This window comes from Lepidochelys olivacea, assembly GCF_965140295.1.
Source record: "Lepidochelys olivacea isolate rLepOli2 genome assembly, chromosome: 2".
Lineage (NCBI taxonomy): Eukaryota > Metazoa > Chordata > Testudines > Cheloniidae > Lepidochelys > Lepidochelys olivacea.
The window spans coordinates 76,070,334-76,093,413 of NC_140412.1; the positions used below are offsets into that span (position 1 = coordinate 76,070,334).

At 43.2% G+C, this 23,080-nt stretch overlaps 1 protein-coding gene across 4 annotated transcripts in view; it reads left to right on the plus strand.

Annotated features, from left to right (window-relative positions):
• The window catches only part of NOL4 (nucleolar protein 4), a 253,520-nt gene that overhangs the window by 171,201 nt on the left and 59,239 nt on the right, over positions 1-23,080 (plus strand). The window lies entirely within an intron of this gene.

Sequence of the window (23,080 nt, forward strand, 5' to 3'; positions counted from 1 at the left end):
TCAGTCTGTGGCTTGCTGACCCTTTCTATCACTGCCCTTCACTTCTCCCTAGTTCTGGTGGGTGTGTAGACTTATATGTGATCCTGTTCACATGCTCATCTTCTCTCATTATCTGAAATGGTTCTATCCAGCATAAATCTGGATGTGTGCCATCTGAAACAGTGCCTATGCCCTCACACACAAGATCATCATGTTGGCCAGCTGGGAACGTGTCCAGAGCCACCTGACTCTGAACCCCCCGTCTTCACATGTCACCCAGGGATCCACTGTGACAAACACCAGTACACCTCTGGGGGCTGGTGCTCTAGCAGGTAAGCTTATGTGATTCTTTCATGTATATTTTAATTAAAAACAATATGATCTGTTGGTCATCCCTGTCTCTGTTTTACTTATCAGTGTTGGGTACCGATGATGAACTAACGTTTTCCTCCTCTTGCGTTTCCTTCTAGGTGCCATCCTTGGCAGTGAGAATGACGTAGCTTCATCAGGGAAACCCCTCAGCTGAGCCACCCAGCACCTTTGCCTTGTGTGTCTTCCACCTACTGTTCCACTGGAGCTCCCAGGGCTGCTTTGCACGTCAGAGTCAAAAGGGAAGGCTGGTAGCTGTTTGAGGAGCATGGAGATGTAAGTGAATTTCCTTGGGAGGTGGATGGCCCCATGCTGTGTGTTCTCAATGACATCCCTGTACAATGTTCTCTGTCTCGGTGCTTAGGACAGAAGGGGATGTGCTTTGAGCTGGGGCTGGACCCTTTGGATAGCCCCCAGTGATGGGTGTGTGTTTTCCTTGGCTCCCTTTGTGATCTGTGTGTCTGTTGTCTTCACTGCAGTTAGTTTAAGGCATAACTCAAGTTTTGCCCCTAACCCAGCTCCCATGCACACAAAAAAATCTCTAGTTCAAGTTAAGTGGTGCTTTCAGCTCCAGCTAGCTAGCCTATTGAGGTAGGGGGTGGGGTTAGCTCTAGCGATGCTGAAGCTGGATCTGGTAATGCACTGGGAGTGCAGCATCTTGAATCACGCCACCTCATCAGCTGTTAATCCAAACGCCCTGTATAGCTCCAACGTTGTGCAGTGTGGTGGTCACTCTCATTCTGCTCTTACTCCAGCTAGCATGGGGGGAGCAGCTCGAGAGTATGAACCTGCAATAACTGTTGGAGTGAAGTAAAGCCATTCGTTTGTACAGTTTGTCGTTTGCTTTTTTTTAAAACTTGTTTTACAGATGGAACCCCGTGGGATTGCACCTTTTCCAAAGCCTGTATTAATCAAAATAAATTTCTTAAAGCTTTCCTGTATCCTGTGCTGCTTCTGGGCTGAGTGGGATTTGTGGGGAAGGAGTGAGTTTGGACCAAATGTGTGCTCTTAGGACAATCAAGAACAGTGGTGGAGGGACGGTTGTAGGTAACAGGCAGAGAGGTACCAATATGCTCCTTCTGAGTTAGTGATGCCTCAAGTATGACTTAACCATGTGCATAAGTGTTAGCAGTACCAGGGTCTTTGTCAGGTTCACCTGTTGTTTTTATGGGCTTTTAAGGGTTACAGAGAGAAAAGAAACATTTTTTTAAATCAGAAAATGTGATTATAAAGCCACAAAAATTGGCAGGGAAACTCAGGAGTAGGCGTAGCACTTAAATTTACTTTGAACTCCTTTTTAATTTGTTGTTCTTAATTATTATTATTTTTATTTATTTAATAATTTAATTTGTGCTCCAGTAGTAACTTTTTAGGTTTCAAGATGACTGTGTCCCTTTCAAATTAGGGAAGATACAAGCCTGTATGAATAAAATGAAGTAAATATGTCTTAGTAGTTCTTAAGCCTTGTACTGAAGGATAAAAGAAAGTGAACAAGAAAGTTATAAAATCAGAATTACAAATTATATAAAAGCTCTAAGATTTCTGTGGTAAGGGAGGTCTCATTTCCCAGTGATGCATGTGTGTATCTCCCATAAACATTTACAGGAGATATATATATGCATTGATAGCAGAATTAACTTCTGAAACTGTAATGTTACATGTTTTCTGGTATAGCCTATAAAAGCAGATATGCCAGCTTGAGGAATTTTGCTACAGATTCCACTATACATTTTACAAGAATTATTTGTTTTTGCTTGCGTATATATTAAGAGCACAAGTATATGAGAAATAACTCTGATATGTTTGCTTTGCTTCATTAACAGGTTATATGCATGTATATTGCAATAGCTGTTTCTAACATGGCTTAGACTCAGATAGCAATCTGACTGGCTGAAAAAAATTCCAAAGTTGTACAGGCCATGATTTTGTAAAAACATAGTACTCAGCAAAACAAATCACTGTGAAGTGGTGTACATTAGATTACCTGCCACTAATGTGGACTCCTTTGCACTATGTTTGAGTCCTTAAAACCAATCTACTCAAAGGTGTAAATTAAAATTTGGAAACAGCTAAATTTAATTTATATCTGCCTGGTACTTGTTTTTCTTACTGTGCTCGTTTCTTCTGGCCCTCTAGTCATATGAGTTACACCAGTTCACTCAGAGTCAGTAGGGCAAATTCCGAGGTGATGTGAAAAGGGAGAGATGTAAGTAATAATTTAGCAAGTGAGTATGAATCTTAAGAAGTTAAAAAGTCTAGAAGGAGTCTAATTGGTTTCATTTTATCATAGAATTCTTTGTACAATTGTTTAAAGCTATTCAGAACTGTTATTACATGGGATAGTGTTCTGTTTAATTAAGCAAAACCTTTTCAAAGTGAAGTATAATAGTCCAAAAGCTCTGAGATGTGGGTTAGAGAGCAATCATACAGCATAGGAACAAACTCCAGAGTGCTTTGGGATGAAGGTCTCAAGTTTCTGGTGTCTTTCTTAAAAATAATTTCTTATTATGAGATCCTAAGAGCAATGTTTATATATTTTTACCTTATTACAACTTTAACTCAGTGCCTCTTCTAACACAAGGAACCATCACAATGATAGAAAATGTGTAGAAATAAAAAAAAATTGGTGAGGGTCATAAAAATAAATGTTTGGAGAGCCACGCGTGACCATGGGGTCACACATTTCAGGTCACTGGTTTAGCTGTGAGAATGTGTCACAAGTTTAGAACAGCACAGCCATCTCAGAATAGAGACAAATACATGAAAATGAAGAATAAAAAGAATGAGAGAATGATGTAGTTTACTAAATCATAATCTCCATAAATGTCAGATGAAGCCAATGGGACTTCTGTTGCTCCGACTTAAATCTGTGGGGAAAAATTGCCATGGATTTCATTGAAATCAGGACTGGGTCAAGTAATAGTGTTTATGCTGAAGTATCAGAACCTATTCCTTAAAATATAGGAACAAGTAAGGGAATGGTCCTATGTATAACAATTCACACATTTAGAAAAGTCAAGGGAAATCACTGGTGGAAGACAAGTGATTCTTCAAATGGGATTTAAGAGCTTGCAAGGTTTTAATTAATGCCAGAAAAGTATAACTGGGGGTTTACTACCGTCAATATTAAAATAAGAGGCCAAATTCAGCCCCTAATCAATCTAGCAAGAGAGGGGCTCACATTATTTCATTAAAAAGGAGAGTTTCTAGGGACTGTATTAAGATTAGACCCAGCTCCCTCACTCCATGCTGATATTTACTTTGCCTCTGGCAGGAATTTGTGAAAGACATGGGGTAGCCAGATAAGGAGTCTAATTGCTAAAGTGCATGGATCACACCATCTGATCCACAATATGGTCTTCACTACAAAAAATGTGTTCTAAACTCTAGTTAGGTAACTTCAGTTAATATCCTAGTTAAGACAAGTTTGTAGTTTTTACATCAGTTAATAGGTAGAGTTAAAGACTGGGGGAGCTAAGAACACACCTTTTTTTGTGAAGACAAGGCCTGGACTGTTTTTCCAGAGCTCCAGCTCTTTAGAATTTGTAGACTGTGAACTCTGCAAAGTAGAAGGGAGCAGGGCACAAAAGTTTGGCTCCTTGGTTTCTCTGCCAGCTGTAGATTTCAGGAATTGTCAATTTCTGAATTTGCTTGTGGTGATCTGTTACTTATGAAAGTTGAGCATAAAAACAGCTCCCTTTTCACCATGTGGGGAGAACCCGAGGGAAAAGTTTGTAAGGAGAATTTGTCTGGAGCAGTAAGTGTAGGGGATGGAGAGAGAGTATGGGGCTCTTTCAAACCCACAGTTGCAGACTTCTTCCATTTGTAACTGTATTTCATAAATATGTGTGTGCATGTGAATGCATGCAAGCATGCCTTTCCACTCTTTTGCTTTGTACAATAGGACTGCACATTACTGGTGAAAATCAGTTCTGGCTTCAGTATATAAACTAGGATATTCCTGATTTCAGGGACACACTAGGGTCACAGAAGAATCACGCTGAACTCTGAGTAAGCATAGCACGCAGAATTTATCTACAATTAAAAACTACTTGAAGCTCCATTTGTCACACAGATTGCCTTCAGATTGGGCCCTAGGTAGGCAATATTTTGATGGAAATACAGTCCTTCACAGACGTATTGCTTTATATCAGTTAACCTGACACAGACCTGTTAACTAAAAGTGGCTGCTTGGCAAGTAGAATCTTTTAAAAAATTATCCTATCAGATCATTTTAATGAAAGAGTTATTTCATGCCATCAACAGATTTTCTACAACCATCACTTTACAGCTTGATCGAAGGCCAGAAAAGCTAAAGTGAAATTATATTAAATAAATATAGAAAGATTACCACTCTATATTGTGCTCTGCATAATAATGCTATGACAAAAACTCATACCTCAACACATTTCAAGAAAATAAGGGGTACATTTTCAAAGCAATATAGAGGTGATTCATAAATACATGATTCTTCTCTGCATGGATGCCTTCCACACGATGCTTTGAAATTCACACCACGTAGAGCAAGTATTTGCAAGATCCATGCTAGATCTTTTCATTCCATGACTTTCTGTAAAAACATTTAGATCTCTAGAGATTTTATACAAGATTTGATGCATACAATAGGATGATGGGGTATGCAAACCCTGCACTGGGCAACAGAGGGTTAGTGCTCAGGTGGTCCTAACCAGCTGCACCTGTGGGAGATGTCAGAATTGGAGGGAGGAGCTTAAAAGGGAGAAACACAGATCAGTTAGGGGCAAACCAGCAAGGACAGGCAATCTCCAGTCCATAGCTTCTGGAGCAAGGCCTCGCTAAAGTAGGGTTGCCAGGTGTCCGGTTTTCAATCGGACCACCTGGTTGAAAAGGGATCCTGGCGGCTGTGGTCAGAACTGGTTGGTGGTGCAGTCAGGCTTCCTGCCCAGCTCATGGGAAGCAGCCGGCATGTCCTTCTAGCTCCGAGGGGGAGGGGTGGTCATAGGGGCTCCACACGCGGCCTCTGCCCTGAGCGCTGGCTCTGTAGTTTCCATTGGCCGGGATGTCTCTTTTAGGTGGCATTGTCAAGAGCTGAGTCACCTTTTATATCAAAATCCCCACCACGCTGTCTTTGTATTTTAAAAAAAAAAAATGCAGAGGCTGGTCCTGATACAGGCAACATTATGGGCTTCAGTGAGAGTTTCTGTCAGCATCAGGACCATAGCATGCAAGGCACAACGAGTAATGTGTTAGACAGATTCACTTTTAAGAGTGGAGATGTAGAGGGAAAAATATATCTGGTGAATGGATAACTTCTATGCAGGGCCGGCCCACAACATTTTGGCACCTGAGAAGGGGGGCTCAAATGTCGCCCCCATACCCCCTCGCTTGGTCCAAAACTTTGAAAGGTCTCAGTTCTGCCTTCTTCCTGTTCTACTCCTCTCATGGTACTGCTCTGCTACCTACCCCAATAAAGGAGAACTAACAACTTGAAATGCCTTGTTCAAAAATTTTAAGTAACACTTAACTTTCAAACACTTAACAGCAAATGTAACTTTTCTTGTCTGCGTAGTAAACACTGGCATTTTTATCTGTTTGAATAATCAAAGTGGTGCTTTCCGTGCCTTCTTGGTTGCAAAGATTTGAACTGCTTCCTGCTGAAGGTCCACAGTCTGGGCCAGCTCATGCTCTGTTGAGATAGTTGCACAGCCGACCAGCCTCTCCTGTGTCATTGTGGAGCGTGGATGTGTTTTTATTAACTTCAGCTTGGAGAAGCTGCATTCTCCACTGGCAACTGTCACAGGAAGTGTTAGAAGTATGTGCAGAGCAACAAAAGCATTTAGAAAGAGGGTAGTCATCTTATTTGTGGACATATACTCCAAAACAGCCTTTGGAGTTGATCCTGCTGAAATGTGTCTTGAAAGGGCTTTCAGTTCATCACCTAAATCACTCACATCAATATCGCGCATGTCATCATGTGTCAACACTGTCTCTAGTGCCCTGCATTGCTGGTGTAGGTCTTCTTCACGTATAGTGAGGAGTTTTGGAATATCATACAACATCTCAAATATACTGCTGTGTTCCTTGAGCTGCATGAAACGTTCTTCATCTGACTGTATTGCACAATCTAGCAGCTGGTTAAAGAATTCAACTTTGAATTGTTTTTTGGGGTCTCTTATGGGATTATCCCTTGCCTCATAATCAAAATGTCATCTTCTTTGGTGACTCTTGTATTCTTGAATGGGTGGGAAAATAGCTTCAGTGTAAAGGTCCTCTGCCAACTTCTGTGCACTCTTCAGAACATTTTGAAATCCCTCATCTGGCCGGTAAGACTGTAGGTCTGACTTTGCTTTGTCCAGTTCCATTGCTCCAGATATATCAAGGTCAACACCTTGGAGTCTCTTGCTTACAACATTTATTTCAAATGGTATGTCATGCCACAACACTAAGCCACACAGAAATTTGAAGTTATGTAAGTTTCTGGTGATTCCATTTCCCTCTGCCACTGTTCTCCCATGAACAGTTACTGTCATAGCATTATCCTCCATAATGGCAATTATGGCATCATCTATCTTCCCAATTTGGTGTTTGGTAGGCTTTATCACCTCCACTCGACTTTTCCATCATGTGACACTCAGTGGTTTCGGTGTCAGAGAGGATGTTCCCAGATGTTGCTTCAAAATTTGCCATCAATGAGTTGATGCAGAGAAAAATACACAGATGCTTTGAATTACATTAAAAAATTCAGCAGCCTCACTAGAAACTGAGGCTGCATCACTGACCACCAAGTTCAATGAATGAGAACTGCATGGGACAAAAAAAGCTTGAGGGTTTAACGCTCGGATCCGTGTCTGCACTCCTCTGTTCTTTCCTCTCATGTTGGCACCATTATCATAGCCCTGACCTCTCATGTCAGCTATAGCAATTCCCGTATCTTCCAGCTTTTTCAGAAGCACATTTGTTGTACCAGCTCCTGTAGTATCATCAGTGTCAATAAATTCTAGAAAATGCTCTCTGACAGTCACCATTGCAGGGACATTTTCACTAGGTTCTGGTGTTGTTAAAAAATGCACCATTAAAGTCATTTGTTCCGAATGGCTGATGTCAGGTGCGCAGTCCAGAATAACAGAGTAATATCTTGCTGATTTCAGATCTGCCACAATCTTCTGTTTGGCTTTTGTTGCCAGTAACTGTATGATCTCATTTTGAATTGTTTTTCCAAGATAGTGCTGTGTGTACATTTCTTGGGTGGTGACTCTTCTTAGATGCTCCTGGAGTACAGCATCAAACTCAGCCATCAGCTCCACAGTTTTAAGGGAGTTTCCATTGTTTGGCACATACAACTGATCTGAAGCGCCACGCAGTTCTAGGTTTTGGGTAGCAAGCATTCTCACTATGGCAATGAGCCTTTTCAGAACATTTTGCCAGTAAAGAGACTCTGATGCAATCTTCTCTTGATGCTGATCATCTATGGTGGCCTTTAACCTTAGTCTCATCTCAAGCTCTTTCCACTTGTGGAATGCTCTCTGGTGATTTCCTGCCTTCTCATGGCATGCCAGATTTCTAGCCAGATTTTTCCAATCCTTTGTTCCTGTAATACCCAGTGTGGCTGGAACATTAGACTGGAAGAGTCTGTAACAAAAACAATATGCAGCATTCTGTGGTTTTGAGTACATAAGCCATGGCCTCTCCACTTTGTCACCATTGGGGATTTCACACCAGTAATGTGTTGGATGGAAACTTCTATTTTCATTGTCTTTGGGGACATGAAGTTTTTCACTTGCTGTGGCCCATGCAGTACAAGGAAGTCCCTCAGGCTACTGCTCAAGTGGGTCCACAGTCCTGGATCAGCTAGACTTAAGGAACTAAACTCAGCAACAGCTGTTTCTTGCACCTCCACCACATTCTTCTCTGATCTACACTTTTCTTCAGGAATGTGTATGGTTACATCCATTTGAGATGGAGATATGGATGCTGCAGTAGCTGCCAGGTCACCTGCACTCTGACTAACTGGAAGATCAAGCATCTCCTCACCACTCACATCCTCAACTGGGGCCGGAAGGCTCACCGTGAACATTTGTGTCTATGTATCTCAGGAGAGCGCCTTCCTGCTTAGATAGAAAAGCTTCCTTTGCTTTCTTTCTTTTTCTGAATGCTGCCCCAGAGGGGTGTTTCCTTCTTTCACTCATGACTGCTGTTCTGTGCCAGCTATAGTGGCTCTCAACACTCAGTTGAAGGGGACAAATAAGCAGGCTGGTAGCAGGGCCTGAGTGAGGGAAGATATCAGCGTCTTAAGGGCCTAACGGGCTCCTACTACTTCAGTTGACTGCCTGTTCTCCTCAAGTGGGTTCAGGGAAGCAGCAGGAAACAGGAAGCTCCCTGAGAAGCTGGTGTTAATCAGTCCAGGCTCCTAGGGGTGTTAGAAAGGTACATAAGAGACTCCTCCTCTTCTCTCTCCCTGCAGCTCCTGCTGCTTTCTGTTATTCCCTCTCACCTTTTCTCCTGCCTGCCTGTTATGTCTCTTATGCCCTCCTTCCTCCAGCACAGCACTTCACCATCTCTGTGCATCTAGAGCAGAGAGACTACATATGCACCAGCAGCAGACACAATTTTCTACACTCTGGGTCCTAGTGGCTTCTCTCCAGTCTGGCACCTGAGGCGGCCACCTCAGTTCACCTCATGGTAAGGCCAGCCCTGCTCCTATGGCTCTTCTCACACTCGAGTCACAACCATGTTTAAACATATTTGGTTGCTGGCAGGGCTATAGTACAGCTTTCCTAGAGATAGGTCAATTGCCAGCACATCTTCTGATGATTAGCACCAAATTGTAAAATTACTGTTCAATTCTGAACAGATAATTAGGAATAATGTGCATGTCATTAACCAGTTGGCTTTCTTTTTGCATGAGTCTTTGTCTCAATACGCTACCATTGCTGTCTTTTCTTCTCCAACCTGTACTTCTCCAGATGTAAATGATCTGTCAGACTGTCATGATCAGAAGAGCAGGAGTGATAGGACTGTCTCCTCTCACCCTGTTCTGGCATATGACTCATGATGGAGCAACAGAAACCGGAGGAGGGAAAGCCTAAATTTGTCTCCAAGGATGGAAAGAGGTGAGTTGGAGTTCTCCCCTCCACTGTTTCCACCAAATAATTTTTTATCTCCTCCCTACCCTGCTGTACTTTTGTACTCCCACAGTGCCCAAAGTAGGAAGGAGAAAGCAGGGAAACTCATCTCATGTTGTTTGGTAGGCATGAAGTGGGAGTGGGGGCAGGATAGTGCGGAGTCTATGATATGTTAGAAATGAGCACACCTAGAAATGTCTTCTCAGAATCATAGATAACTTGTTCTCTTCTGTCATACCAAAATTTGAAAGCTTCTCATATTTCATAGCTTGGTGCTCTGCACCAAGTGCCTCTTACTCATATGAATCAGTAAAGAATAAAAAATAACTTCAGAAATACCGATACGCCTCCTTTTTGGGGGAAGAAAGTGTGACAGCTCAGCTCCTGCGTACTTTTGAGTATTGTGCTCCCTGGTCATGGTGCTAAACAAGACCTTCAGGGGCTTTAGCCTGCCTGCCTATGAAATGTATCCCCCACCTGAGGGAACTGACCAGGTCTTGGACCTGCCACAACCAGCAGGTAACTGTCTGCACTGAATACATTCAGCATCCATCCAGCTGTATGGTCTGAGGCAGGCTTTTGAACAGGAAGCAGCTGAGTTCTCCAGACTGAAATAGGAGACCATGTGCAAGACAAGACAGCTTGTGAAGGACAGGACTTGGAAGGACAGGATCATCCTTACTGTTTTGTTACTCTCTGTACCTAGCAAATACAGGCGCTCCACTCCCACACTGTTGCATTTCTTGATGCCCAGGAACACTGCACATGCAATCTGCAGTGCTGGTCTACAGTTGCCACACATCTGTCTCTGAAGCTTCCTTCTTGGTCTCATGTTGAGACTCCCTGCAGCCCCTCTGCTTGTAGGGACTTCAAATGCAGCCTTCTTGGGATACACAGAGGCTGCAAGAGCCACCAACATAGAACAAAAGTGAGTGGCTAAAGCCAAAAACTCACCTTCATAGTTACTGACAAAGCCCGAGCTATTTACCTGGTAAAAAGTCTGTTCATCATCAGCATTACGCTCTGGACATGAAGAGCCTACATGTTTCAGAGCAGTTACTGTGGGCGAGGGATTTGGCATAGAAAAGGAGATGCAAGAGAATAGGAGTGAGGATGTCTATTTCTCCAATACTTGTAGCTCCTACAGGACTAACTCATGGACGATGACCTCCATGGATGGGCCTCACAAATAAGAACATGATTTCCCAAAGTATAGTCATAGTGCAGGCCTATAGGAGAACAAATACTACTAAGCCTGATGTTCCACGTTTGGAATTTGAGAAAATTAGTTAATTGAACCTGTGTGTGTCACGCAGTAAATGAGGGGGATGGGAGCAGAGAGAAAACAAAGGAGAAATGATGGAAACAATGTGGATGGTAAGAAGAGGAAAAACTAAGTGAAAACTGAGGGAGCAAGGACAAAAGGTGTGAATGAGATCAAAGCAGAGAAGAGGCTTAAATGTTCTATAAGAATAGCATAGGGAAAAATACACATAATAGAATAAAAATAGAGGGGAAAAGGAGAACAAAGAGAAGTGACATCTTTCTGTTGTAAGTTTTCCACATACATACATACTCTATGAGATGTATAATAGTGAATAAAGAGTGGTTTGTAATCCATAGTATTGAGGCACTATTGTCTCTAATACCATGTACGACAAGCGGTGCACTCAAGACTGAGAATGGAGCAGAGCTGTCCTGCCCAGAAGAAAGAAAATGCCAAATTATTCCTGCCTTGCCAAACAGGATTGCTCCTCTCTATTCATGGTTGCGCTTCGTCTACCTGTATGCAGTTGTTTACCATTACTGGGCAAACTAAAAGGTAAGATCAAGGCAACCAAGATATCTTTTAAAAAGTTACTTTTCTCCTGTACCCTAGTTCCCTGCCCCTGACAAACATAAATGGCTTCAAACTAAACAGAGACTGTATTGACAGCCATGGCTTAGAAGCTCCTTCTAGCAGTGAGCAAGGGTAAGGTGTCCATACTGAGAGTTTTGTTTTTTTAAATCCGCAGCTTTAGATATCCTTGACCATGAGATACAATATTTTTGACCTGGATGTGGGAGCTTGTAGGGTGGATAGTAGCTCTTCTGCTCCTTATCAGAGAGGTTGAAGAGCATAGTGCTGGTCAATTCATGTACTTCCCAAAAGCATGGGTCCTGCTGGGTTATGTCTTATCACTGTTCCTGTGCATTGGCCACAAGAGACTAGAGGCTGCCTAGTCCTCCTCATGATGCTTAGTTCTGTGTCCCTTTTCTCCAGCCTAATTATTCTCCCAAGCATGACAAGGGTAGAGTTCTGGATAGAGTAGAGTTCCGCTCTACTCCGCACTGATTAGGCCTCAACTGGAGTACTGTGTCCAGTTCTGGGCGCCACATTTCAGAAAAGATGTGGATAAATTGGAGAAAGTCCAGAGAAGAGCAACACAAATGATTAAAGGCCTGAAAAACCTGACCTGTGAGGGAAGATTGAAAAAAACTTGTTTCGTTTAGTCTGGAAAAGAGAAGACTGAGAGAGGACATGATACCAATTTTCAAGTACATAAAAGGTTGTTATAAGGAGGAGGGAGAAAAATTGTTCTTAACCTCTGAGGATAGGACAAGAAGCAATGGGCTTAAATTGCAACAAGGGAGGTTTAGATTGGACATTAGGAAAAGATTCCTAACTGTCAGGGTGGTTAAGCACTGTAATAAATTGTCTAGGGCTGTTGTGGAATCTCCATCATGGGAGATTTTTAAGAGCAGGTTAGACAACCACCTGTCAGGAATGATCTAGATCAGTGGTTCTCAAAGCCGGTACACCGCTTGTTCAGGGAAAGCCCCTGGCACGCCAGACCGGTTTGTTTACCTGCCGCGTCCAAAGGTTCGGCTGATCGCAGCTGCCACTGGCCGCGGTTCGCCACTCCAGGCCAACGGGGGCTGCAGGAAGTGGCGGCCAGCACATCCCTCGGCCCACGCTGCTTCCTGCAGCTCCCATTGACCTGGAGCCATAAACCGCAGCCAGTAGGAGCCGCGATCAGCCAAACCTGCGGAAGCGGTAGGTAAACAAACCGGTCCGGCATGCCAGGAGCTTTCCCTGAACAAGCGGCGGAGCGGCTTTGAGAACCACTGAACTAGATAATACTTGTCTTGCCATGAGTGCAGATGACCTCTCAAGGTCCCTTCCAGTCCTATGATTCTATGAAAAGCAAACTGTCTAGTTCAGTCCCAATGAGACAGAAGGGTTGCTTTTTGGCAGAAGGAAGCACTGGGATGAATATTCAAAGCTGGGTTTTGCATCATCTCTTGAGGCTTTTTACCCAAATTGTTTACAGCCTGGATTATGAAGTTCCAGCAGTGGTTAACAAGTAAGTTTTATCATCTTCAGCTGGCCAAAGAGGCTGCTACTAGCCCTCCAAAATGTGGAACTTGCATTGGAACCAGGTAGAACTGGTCAGAAAATGGGTTTTTTTTTCCCCCATGGAAAATTTTGACTTTTCATTGAAAAACAAACATTTTCAGCTGAGAAATGAAAATTTTGGTGTTTGGACAGAAACTAGAAAGTTTTCAGATGAAAGATCAAAATTTTCTACAAGAAGTAGATACTCTTAGCAAAACAAAGAAAAAATGTGTACCTAAATGTAAACCCAAATTTTTCATCAAAAACCAGTTTTGACAGAAAAATGTTGATCAGCCATACACTCAGGCCTTTGTCCGCCCAAGGCTAGACATTTCAATATTACAGTCTTCTGAGAACTCCCTTTGGAGCCTACCTGCTGGTGCAGAGTGCAGCTGCCTCCTTTCTGAGTAGGACCAGCCATTGCGAGTATACATCTTCACTCAAACCTTCTGGTTTGATTCTGGGTGAAATCAAGAGATCTTGGTGATATATATTTAAAGCCTTAAATGGGAGCTGGTTATCAGAAGGACAGCCTCTAATGTTCTATCTTGTTGTGGCCAGTAAAATAATCTAGCATTTTTTGTCAGTTCCTGGCATAAAGGTCTCTGGGCCTGGAGAATAGAACTTTCTCAGTTGAGAGTCCCTGCCTCTGAAATTTCACTCCTCTTGGGGGTCTGCTAGAGCCTACCCAAGTCTATTGAACTTGAGAGCACAATGCAAGAAGTTAATTTGGTTTAACTTCTGGTTTTTGTCTTTGTCTTTTTTGGTACCACAAATGACAATATTTTCGCTAAAATTTCTGTAGGCAGCAAGATTGGTTTTGCAATGGAATCAGTGACAGGTAGTTTATAAGTGCCTAGCATCCTGCATCAATGACAGGAGCTCTATAGATCAATAAAACATAACAAACGTTAGGAAATATGCAAGCTCCCTGCAATAAGCCTGCTCTGCTCTGGTATTCGATCTTGTGGGACAGAGATATTCCTACTTGCTTTTGCTGATCATCAGTCAAGAGTCCTACCCTTTCAGAATGACTGGGATGGTGATGGATTGGTGAGCTTCTGAGCAGGTCTTCCTGAATGTGACAAGACCGACAAGTGGAAACTGGTTGGGAAGGAATTTAGAATTAGAAAGAAGTTGGTTAAATTATTGTTTCTAAGCAGACTTTTCACCTTCTACCTGAACCGGGATTTTCTGTTGCCTCTGTCTCTTCACACTATATCTAGGCTAATTTCTGAAGTTATTTCTATCAGGGCAAAGCGCTACACCTCAATAATGTGGGTCAATATCAGTGGGGATAGGTGGCGCATACAGTATCTTTTACCTAAGAAGAGAAGCATACCAGAAGAAAAGTTTACTTTCACAGGGTCTTTCAATTATCAATACTTCTATCTATCCAGATGAAACCAGATGGAATGGAAATGCCCAGGTAACAGAAACAAGGTGGGTGAGATAATCTCTTTTATTGAACCTCACTCACCTTATCTATGTAGTATCCTAATACCAACATGGCTACAACTACACTGGGTAACTGAGAGTTTATTGTATTTACTATTAATAAATATAGGGAACATAACAGACAGATACACTGTAGTCTGGTTAAGTAGCTTACTAAGAGATGGTGAATGGGTGGTCTTTGGTACAGAACTACTAATTATTCTCTGAGTGACTACTGCAGACACTAGGGATGCAGGAAGGGCATGTCTGAGGTAGTTCAGAAAAATATATCCTTTATCTACTAATTACTACTGTAGGTAGCTGAGCATTTCTCTTCCTGGACATTGTCCTGTTGCTAATGGAGGATGTAAAAGTTCATTTTATCTTACAATATAGTAAAATACAATCCAATATGGTTTTATTTAGCATTTTTCATATAAGCAGTATCAAAATACACTTTCCATATCGGATAATACCTGTATAATACAATCATAACACAGTGTTATGTTTGTGATTCTTGGCTCTTCTTCACCAAGTAACATTCCCCTGGATGTTCCAAATGGCAGGAGCTACAGAGGAGAAGGCTCTTGAACCAGCACTGATGAGAGTGTATGGAGGAGCCAAAAAGGGCAGTGTGCAGTGGCGTTGGAACAATTTTTATAGTTGGGGTGCTGAAAGCCATTGAACAAAACTATAAACCCTGTATATGATGGAACCTACTTTAAGCCAGGGAGTGCTACCAAATCCCCAGTACCCCTAGTTCCAGCCCCCCTGCCAGTGTTTGTCTAGGAGGAGGATTAGGATGGGTCACTAGTAAGACACAAAGTTCTGAGGTAATCTGAGCAACTGTATGATGGGTTTAAAAACAAAGAGGGTAATCTGTGAATTGGATCCTGACATGAATGGAGAGCCATTGGAGTTGTTTGAAGATGAGATGTCATGCTTCTTTGTATAGCGAGAAGATGGACAGCAAGGTTCTGCACTTGCTGTAGTCTGAAGATCTTGGAGAGGCCATGTAAACAGGAGTTACAACAGCCAAAGTTGGAGGAGATGAAGTCATGAAGGATTTCAGCTTAAGAGGAATCAGGGAGGAGACTTAGGCAGGCAACATCATGGAGATGGAAATAGGGAGATTTGTTTATGTATGTCATGACCAGGGCATGGGCAGCCTTCTCTTGTGGTCAGAGCAGGAGTCTGGAGCCAGGTCAAATCAGATACCAGGAGATCAGAGTTTGAGAGATGCCCAAGGGCAGATCTAGAGTCAGGTGTCAGGAGACCTGAGTCAGGCAGTAGGAGCAGGTAGCCTAAGAAAAGCAGTCTTAAGCAGGGGAAACCCAGTTGTGAGGACAACTTCCTGTTCCTGTGCTTGGTTTAAATAGAAGCAGGGAACCGTTTAGAACCCTCAGAGTTCCAGGAATCAGATCCCAGGATTGGAGTCCTCCGTCAGTTGAGCTTCTAGTTCTGGCAACTGTTAGCAAGTCACTGGGTGGCAGGTTGGAACTTACTGGCTAAGAGCCGTGTGGACTGGCATTCGAGAGCAGTGGTCCCTGGCAATGTAAGAACTGAAAGAGGAGATGGAAAGTTCAAGGTCAAATGATGAAGCTAAAATTGTAGACAGGAGAGGCAAATGAAAGCAATGAATTTAGGAGAAAATGATAGAGGAGATGGAGCTGTGAATGAAAATGTTCCTAATGCCAAATGGGGAGTACATCTATCTTGAAGGTATCTAATGTATTATTTAATCATTTACCTTTAAAGTACAAAAAGACTCCTGAGCAACAGCTCTGTGCTGCCTGGCAACAATTAAACTCACAATCCACATATGCAAAATACCCAATATTGGAACTGGAATTTAAAAAAAAATGAACATACCAGCCAATGGGAAAAATATATTCCATTCCTGCCCCCTATAAAACCTGTGTCCTCAACTATCCTAAAAAAATACCCCTATAGATGTTTTAAGTATTCTACTATACAGTATGGGCTTGAGTTTTTTTAAATGTATAAAATATATTTCCTGCAACTCTACCCAAAACTCTCACTCAGCCATCCCCCCAAAGACCTATCATGATCACCTGAATTGGTTACAAAATGTAAAAAACTGCAAGAATTTTATCAACATTCTTTTCCTGCATTCTTCACTAAATTTTGACAAATTTTCATCAAACTGTAAACAGGTCTAAATATAGATATTTTATTTGCTTTCTATACAGTATGGTGCAACTTTTAAAAGTGGACATGCACAACTGCACGTGGAAAATGTGTATGCAAATACATGCCTAGTTTATGAGCACAATTACTGTGATTACCATAGAATCATAGAATATCAGGGTTGGAAGGGACCTCAGGAGGTCATCTAGTCCAACCCCCTGCTCAAAGCAGGACCAATCCCCAATTAAATCATCCCAGCCAGGGCTTTCTCAAGCCTGACCTTAAAAACTTCTAAGGAAGGAGATTCCACCACCTCCCTAGGTAACACATTCCAGTGTTTCACCACCCTCCTAGTGAAAAAGTTTTTCCTAATATCCAACCTAAATCTCCCCCACTGCAACTTGAGACTATTACTCCTTGTCCTGTCATCCGCTACCACTGAGAATAGTCTAGATCCATCCTCTTTGGAACCCCCTTTCAGGTAGTTGAAAGCAGCTATCAAATCCCCCCTCATTCTTCTCTTCCGTAGACTAAACATCTCCAGTTCCCTCAGCCTCTCCTCATAAGTCATGTGTTCCAGTCCCCTAATCATTTTTGTTGCCTTCCGCTGGACTCTTTCCAATTTTTTCACATCCTTCTTGTAGTGTGGGGCCCAAAACTGGACACAGTACTCCAGATGAGGCCTCACCAGTGTCGAATAGAGGGGAACGAAAACGTCCCTCGATCTGCTGGCAATGCCCCTACTTATACATCCCAAAATGCCATTGGCCTTCTTGGCAACAAGGGCACACTGTTGACTCATATCCAGCTTCTCGTCCACTGTAACCCGTAGGTCCTTTTCTGCAGAACTGCTGCCGAGCCATTTGGTCCCTTGTCTGTAGCGGTGCATTGGATTCTTCCATCCTAAGTGCAGGACTCTGCACTTGTCCTTGTTGAACCTCATCAGATTTCTTTTGGCCCAATCCTCCAATTTGTCTAGGTCCCTCTGTATCCTATCCCTACCCTCCAGCATATCTACCTCTCCTCCCAGTTTAGTGTCATCTGCAAACTTGCTGAGGGTGCAATCCACACCATCCTCCAGATCAATGAAGATATTGAACAAAACCGGCCCCAGGACCGACCCTTGGGGCACTCCGCTTGATAACGGCTGCCAGCTAGACATGGAGCCATTGTCACTACCCGTTGAGTCCGACAATCAGCTTTCTATCCACCTTATAGTCCATTCATCCAGCCCATACTTCTTTAACTTGCTGGCAAGAATACTGTGGGAGACAGTGTCAAAAGCTTTGCTAAAGTCAAGGAACAACATGTCCACTGCTTTCCCTTCATCCACAGAACCATAGAAGGCAATTAGATTGGTCAGGCATCACTTGCCCTTGATTAGTCCATGCTGAGTGTTCCTGATCTCTTTTCTCTCCTCTAAATGCTTCAGAATTGATTCCTTGAGGATCTGCTCCATGATTTTTCCAGGGACTGAGGTGAGGCTGACTGGCTTGTAGTTCCCAGGATCCTCCTCCTTCCCTTTTTTAAAGATGGGCACTACATTAGCCTTTTTCCAGTCGTCTGGGACTTCCCCCGATCGCCATGAGTTTTCAAAGATAATGGCCAGTGGCTCTGCAATCACATCCGCCAACTCCTTTAGCACTCTCGGATGCAGCACATCCAGCCCCATGGACTTGTGCACGTCCAGCTTTTCTAAATAGTCCCGAACCACTTCTTTCTCCACAGAGGACTGGTCACCTCCTCCCCATGCTGTGCTGCCCAGTGCAGTAGTCTGGGAGCTGACCTTGTTCGTGAAGACAGAGGCAAAAAAAAGCATTGAGTACATTAGCTTTTTCCACATCCTCTGTCAGTAGGTTGCCTCCCTCATTCAGTAAGGGGCCCACATTTTCCTTGACTTTCTTCTTGTTGCTAACATACCTGAAGAAACCCTTCTTGTTACTCTTAACATCTCTTGCTAGCTGCAACTCCAGGTGTGATTTGGCCTTCCTGATTTCACTCCTGCATGCCCAAGCAATATTTTTATACTCATTCCTAGTAATTTGTCCAGTCTTCCACTTCTTGTAAGCTTCTTTTTTGTATTTAAGATCAGCAAGGATTTCACTGTTAAGCCAAGCTGGTTGCCTGCCATATTTACTATTCTTTCTACACATCGGGATTTAAATGCATCTAGTGGGGAAGGGATAAAGGAGATTGAAACATGGAATGAGGAGCGGGAAGAGAAGATGGAAGGAAAGAAAGAGAGTGACCTAGGGAGGGAAGTAGACTGGAATAAGGGAAGAGGAAAAAAGATAAGAATAGGGGAGTAATTTCAAAAAGTTATAAAACAATTTTATATTAACATTGTTTGGTTAAATACAGAATGTGGAGTGAACAGTCTGGTGATGAATTGTTACCTCAACAGGCTCATCTGCTGGGAGATAACTGCATAGGTTGTCACTTTACCCAATCAAATTGCAGTTTGTTAAGCAAATGGCTTGGATGTAAGATATGTAAAACATCTCAGGGACATATGCTGCACTAGTTGCACAAACAAGTTAGATACACAAATACATGCCATCCACATTAGACCCACAATAATAGCAACTCTTGCCTTAGAGCTGGAAGCTGCAGCTGGTAATGAATGCTGTTCCCTATGAGTCAGCAGCTGTGACTACTTGATAATACCTATGCTCAGGTTCCTGCACTCCTTCTGGGTGCAATCCAGGTTATTGATTAGGATTAAGGCTGGTTGTTTGTCAGGCTCTCATGGTTTGTTACTGATTCTTTGATCTATTTTTGCAGTTTTTAAACAAAAGTCATGGCTACCAAGTAGCTCCCTGCTGGGCTGCATTAGCTTTTATTTGTTTGTTTTGTTTTTAGAAAAATTAAGTATGTAGCCCTTATGGCTGTGAAGGTAATCTTGCAAATGTGAACCATGTGTAACCAATGCAGTGCTCTCATCCCAAACATACCAACAAATGGTGCTTCTGCAAGATGTTCCTATTCTTTATGGCACGGTGTTTAAAAGTGAAAACTATGTAACTCAGAAAAGTAGAAAAATGCTTTATGTATGTAATGGTGATCCAATGGGCTTTCTGACATAAGGTACCATTCAACCCAAGTAAGCATGGCAGAACTGCACCTTTAAAAGAAAAGAAGGCGGTGAATAAAATGTGCTCTGACTCTTCAGAGAGCTTCGAGCAAAAACTGACTTTTGCTTTTCATTTCATGGCAAAAATATGATTTTCCTAATTTTTGGCCTTGACAAACAATTAATCTTAGTGATGATCTTTAAAGTCCTAAATCATCTGCCACCCAAATATGAGATCCCACTGTGACAGGTTCCCCCCCAGGTGCCACTGAGCCCCCCAGGCCCACTAGCCTTTACAGTGTACTACTGTGATCAGACTAAGTGATTATAAGGGATAGCAAACAGATCAAAGCAGATTACCTAGTAAATAAACAAAACACACAAACTAAGCTTAATATACTAAAGAGATTTCATATGAATAGCAGATCCTCACCCTAAGTGAGGATACCAGCAGGCTGCAGATTCTTAAGGGGCAAGATGCACTGGCTTACAGCTAAGAAATCCCAGGTGTTCCATTCACAGTCTAAAAATCTCTTTAGCCTGGGTCCAGCAGGGTTCCCCAGTTCAGTCTTTGTTCCTCAGGTGTTTCCAGGAGTCTTTTGGTGGGGAGTCAGTGAAGAACCACAATGATGTCACTCCCCTGCCTTAAATATCTTTTGCATATGGTGGATCTAGCATGTTTCAGGCCAACCCCCTCCAGGCCAGTGCTATGCCCATGCAAAAAGTCCACACACACACCCTCCTAGGATTTCTTTGTAATTCTCACTCCAAGCACTGGGACTTTCCCCACCTCCTACTTCTCAAGGGCTGTGGTCTTTCAGCAGCTTTTTCTTAGCTGCTTGTTGGATCTTATCTGCCTGGGAAATGGCTTCCTCCTCCCCTTTCTCAGGTGGGTCATTAGCATTTTCACTGACTCTCAAGTCTTTAGTAGGATTCCCATCCTGTCTTAAAGAGACAGAGTTAGTTTCCACAAGTACTTCAGGAACAGCATTTTGCAAAAGTGGGACCTGGATTGGGGTATCCTCTGTATGTCCCCAAGAGGTCAGTTGTATGACTGTTCCCTTCCAGAAGGTCAGTTACAATTCCCTCTTAAAACCTGAGCCACAGGTTGGGTGCCTGGGAGCACAGATGCTGACCCAGCAAATCTATCCTGGGCAAACCCTCCCATGTAATCAGTGAGGAGACATTCCTGTACTCCCCCAAATTCCTTCTCAATTTCCTTCTCTGGGCCCCCCTCTAAGACACACACTTCTGTGCTCTCTCGAGTGGGATCTATCCCCTGTTCAGCTGAGAAGGGCTCACAGCTAACAGCCAGAACAGTCCTTTCACTGGCAGGCACCATGCCCTCCTGCCTCTTTGAGTTGGGCTTGCCTCCAGCTGCAGAGCTCATAGAACCTTCACCCTCTTCAGTGGTTTCTAGGGTTCTCACCCTCTTCTGGGCTTCCCTCTAGGACGCATCTTCCTATGCACTCGAGAGTGAGGTCTATCCCCTGCTCAGCTACAACCTGCTGGCAGCCAGCAACCTGGACAGTTTTGTTGCTGATAGGCAATACTCTCCCCTCCCCCCAGGAGGAAATGCTGCCTTTAGCCTCCAGGCAGCAGGAGCTGGTTTCACCCATACCCACCCCTGGTAGCATACTGTTTTCAACTGCTGCAGGGGAATTTAAGAGACCCTCTCCCATCCCTTCAGCAGTTTCTGGGATTTCACCCTTTCCCTCCAGGATTTCAGCACAATATTCCTCCTTGGTGCAGACAGACCCTTTGGCAGCCCTAGCCATATTGAAAAAATCATTTCCAAGAAACAATTGTGATGGGTTATGAGGTACTGCTGCCACAGTCAATTCAGCTTCCAAATTCTCAGTTTCTATCTGCACTTGAGCCAAAGGCACAAGGATTTTGTGACCTCCTACTAACAAAAGCTCTGCCATCTGTCCTAGCAGTATGTCTTTTTCCTGAACAATGTTTCTCCTGACCACAGAAATTTCTGCACCTGTATCCCTCAACCCCAGGAGTTTCTGGTCATTAATTTTGACAGCCTTTATGTGCTTCCTGCCTGGCCGGGCAGAGGCTATTTTTACAAATCCTGTATGATAAGAGGCAATTGCCTGAGATGCCTCTGTGCTCTGGGTAGCAGCATTCTCATGAGTTGCTTGCTGCCTGTTCCCACCCAGCACAGAGCATTTATTTCTCAGGTGCTCAGTGGATTTACAGTGGTAGCACCTTCTGTGCTCTTCTGTTTTTACAGGAGATTTGGGATGTGGACTAGAGGAATGGACTTGGGGAGGTAAGCGTCCAGCCTCCCATCCACCCTTCTCCTTCCCAGAGGTACAATGGGAACCCTGCTTCCCACCAGACTTAAACCCCATCTGCCAGTCATTTATTTCTAATAGGTGCTTGGGTTTGTTCAAATTCATCAGCTAGAGTAGCAAGTTCATCAACAGTTTTCACCTTTTTATCCCCTACACACTGTTTGGCATCATTACTACATATACTCAGGAAGCGTTCCTGAGCAACAAGATCACACATTTCTTCAAAGCTTGTAATACCATTTCCCCTTACCCACTTATCCACCAAATCTCCCATCTGGTTTACATATGCCACATTACTCGTCCCAGCACCTCTCTTAAGGCTTCTAAATTTTACTCTGTATGCTTCAGGTGTAATCTGAAACTGTTTTAAAACCATTTCCTTGAGTTGGTGTTCATGAAAGAAACTGGAGAGCACCTCTGGTGAGCTGCTGCACACAGCCATAAAGTGTTCCCAAACCCTTGTCCCCAGGGCACATCTCCAAATTCCCACACTCACAACACATTCCTTTATGAGGGAGCATCTCCAAATCATATTTTTTCAAAAACATATCCCTACAGGAATCAGTTGAAGAGGCAGTGAGGTCAACATTTGGCATCTGTCCTCTTGCCTGCCCACTGTGTAAACAAAAGATTGCAGTGCTCCACCAAAGAAGCAGCTCCTCCTCCCCTTCGCTGGCTTCCTCAAGCCTTTCTCTTCTTAGGCCTCTCAGTCTTGGCCACCCTGATCCCTGGAGGCATTGGCAAACTTTCTTTTCCTCCTGCCCCTAGTGGTGCACACAGAGTGGGCAGGGTGGGGGTGATGAAACCCAGAGTTGAGAGCATGAGGAACACTGAGAGAGAATCATGAAGGTTCCAGAAATGGGATGTTATGTGGCTAAAAGGATTTTATTGTGGGGCTCTAAATCACAGAGTGGGAGGAATAAAAGGAAGTAAGTGTGGGGGTGGAGGCTGAGAATCCATGTGTGAAAGAAATAGGTAGGGGAGTCCAGGGAAATGAGGGAGACAGAAATAGTAGTTAAATAATTTAAAGTGGGGAAATAGAAAGGAAGAGAAAGGAGTGAAATAAGAAGATGAAAGGGAGAGTAAAGGGAGAATAAAGAAATGGAAAGAAAAGAGAAAAGACAAAAATGATGCACTAAGACTGGGCATATTTATATTTATTTTTCTGTCTGACTTTTCCTCCTCCAGCCTCCCAGCCCAGCTGGGCAGTGTTGCTGTTACTATCTCAGTTCATTTGCCCCTGCCTGCAAGGTGCCAGGTGTTCTCTATGGATTTCTGTCTG